General features: G+C 46.8%; 1 protein-coding gene across 2 annotated transcripts in view; it reads right to left on the bottom strand.

Moving 5' to 3' along the window:
- Positions 1-2500, bottom strand: part of smtnl (smoothelin, like) — a 29419-nt gene that overhangs the window by 25229 nt on the left and 1690 nt on the right. The window lies entirely within an intron of this gene.

Consider the following 2500-nt stretch of genomic DNA (forward strand, 5'->3'; position numbering starts at 1 on the left):
TTTTTTATATTCTTCACCATTGTGGGATAGGGCAAATTTTGACATTGCAGTTTTTAAGTCCACAAAACGAAGGCAGAAAGATGGAACATAGTCAAATGTTCTATGAGACATCTTCCTTGTGTACCTGGTGCATTTCAAGTTGACTATATTGTCACGTTTTGTTTTCTCTACCATGGCCATAAGCATACTACCAGTGTGGGGGAGATCAGACACCTCACCAGCACGTACAGCACAGCACAGCACAGCACTGTAGCTCAAAATGACGTGTGCATGTGTCAGATCCGCCAGGAAAGGTGAAGTAAAGACATACAGTAACTGCATGACTCAGCAGGGGGAGGATGGGACCCAGACTTGGTGAGATAAAGCTCTTCCATGAAAACACACAGACCTTAACAGACGCTGATAGTGAGACAGACTCCTCAGCAGAGAGATAGACAGTCTGATAAAAAACAAACAAAAAAACAGTAGGAGACAGACAGACAAGTCATTATGAGATAGCCACAAAAGCTATCTCTGGGGTGGTAGATAGGTGGAATGCATAGCACTGCAACAATCAAATGACTTTGTCAATTGCATACTGCCAGGGCATGCCTGCACACATCCGTTATCTGCAAAAGTAAAGCATGGATTCTCTCTCTCTCTCTCTCTCTCTCTCTCTCTCTCTCTCTCTCTCTCTCTCTCTCTCTCTCTCTCTCTCTCTCTCTCCCTCCCTCAAGCTCTCTTTTTCCTTCTGCGTCTCTCTGCTCTTTGGCGTCTTACTGCAGGGCCAAAATGCTGCAAGAGGCCTGCAGAGCAAAGTGAAGCTGAGAGGCGCGAAGTAGAGGAGGAAGGTCGGAGAGAAGCCAAGAGGAGGAGGAGGAGAGAGGGAGGTGTAGAGGAGAGGAGAAGTCTACAGAGACGAGTGTGGAGGAGGGGGAGTGGAGAGGAGTTGGATGTGTAAAGTGCAGCGGCAGGAGGACGCAGAGCTTTACGAGGCCACGCGGAGGAGCCCGGGCGGCCAGCAGTCTGTCATCATCCAGCGAGAGGCAGGTGTGGATGTGGCAGAGGAGAGGAGCAGCCATCTGTCCTTGATAACAGCCCTGTGAGGCGAGCGCTCTGTTTCCATAGCACTCTTACTAATCACGAGGGAGGAGTGAGGATGATTGCCAGGCGAGACGACCTTCTAGAATTTTACTTGAACATTCTACAGCTCCAATAGAACTCTGTGTTTAAAAAATCCGCAGAGTATTTGTGACATCATAGTGACAACTCAAACTGGTTGTGAGAGTTCTAATCACATATACAGCTTGTGCTGGTTACTCCTCAAAGAGTTAGTCAGGAGGGAGGAGCTGGAATTAGGGTCTGCTGCTCCACTTGGTCTGCCTATAGCTACAGTTTTCCCCTCGACGCTGCAGTTTGCAGCTTCATCCAACTGTGTTTTATTATCAGGGACTTTCTTTTTTTTGCAGGCGTCTCGTCATGCAAAACAAATGCATGTTGGAGGTACACGAACGACAAGAGAAAATTGAAAGCTGGCCAGCAAATTTGGGTGTGACGCACTTGCAAGATTTCCCTGTTTAACAACACTCTCATGCAAAATCCGACCTGAATGTGCAGAAGGAGGGATTTGGGTGTGTGTCTGTCTGTCTCTGTGTGTGTCTGTGTGCGCCAGCGCCTGTGTGTGTATGTGTGTGTGTGTGTGTGTGTGTGTGTGTGTGTGTGTGTGTGTGTGTGTGTGTGTGTGTGTGTGTGTGTGTGTGTGTGTGTGTGTGTGTGTGTGTGTGTGTGTGTGTGTGTGTGTGTGTGTGTGTGTGTGTGTGTGTGTGTGTTTATGCAGCCAGGCTGTTTGCTCTGAACAATCAGACATTTTACAGCCCCGTTGCCTATGGCTGACGGAGAGCAGCTGGGAAAGTCATGTAGGCTCCAGACGCACGCAGGCTGTGGGGCTGTGGGGCTGTGGGGCTGGCCGCCCTGTCTCCTGTCTCCAGGCCTCCAACCTCCTCTGGCTCTCTGGCTTATGCAGCCATTTCTGCCAGCAGCTTCTCTCATCTCAGTCCTCCACATAATTAAAAATCTACTGTACAACATGTACAGGAAACTAGGGAGTGGTTTTAGAACCAATTTAATTTGGTCAGCAGCACTAGAAAACCTACTATAAGTGGTTAATTAATGGTTAAATCAAGTATTTGTACGTCAGATTTCATAGTCATTGATTGCTTGTGTAAATGGTGAATTACAGGCGATTAAATATGTTGCTATAGTTGTAAAATGAACCGTTAATTACCCATTTATTAGTGGATGGTTATCATGGCGTGCTTGAAAACTTGAATTGAGTTGAACGAGGAGATAATTAATGACTTGTCTGTGGAAAGCCAGTTCTGTGTCACACTGATAGCTGGGACACATATGTTCACATTCGCATGCTTGTTTTTGACATGTAAGGGATATGCAATCGTTCTTTGTCATGCGTCATTATTTCATTTTTTTCTTCGTCCTGACCTCAAGTTGGGTCTTGTTGGGA

The sequence above is a fragment of the Engraulis encrasicolus genome, chromosome 8 (genome assembly GCF_034702125.1).
Source record: "Engraulis encrasicolus isolate BLACKSEA-1 chromosome 8, IST_EnEncr_1.0, whole genome shotgun sequence".
Lineage (NCBI taxonomy): Eukaryota > Metazoa > Chordata > Actinopteri > Clupeiformes > Engraulidae > Engraulis > Engraulis encrasicolus.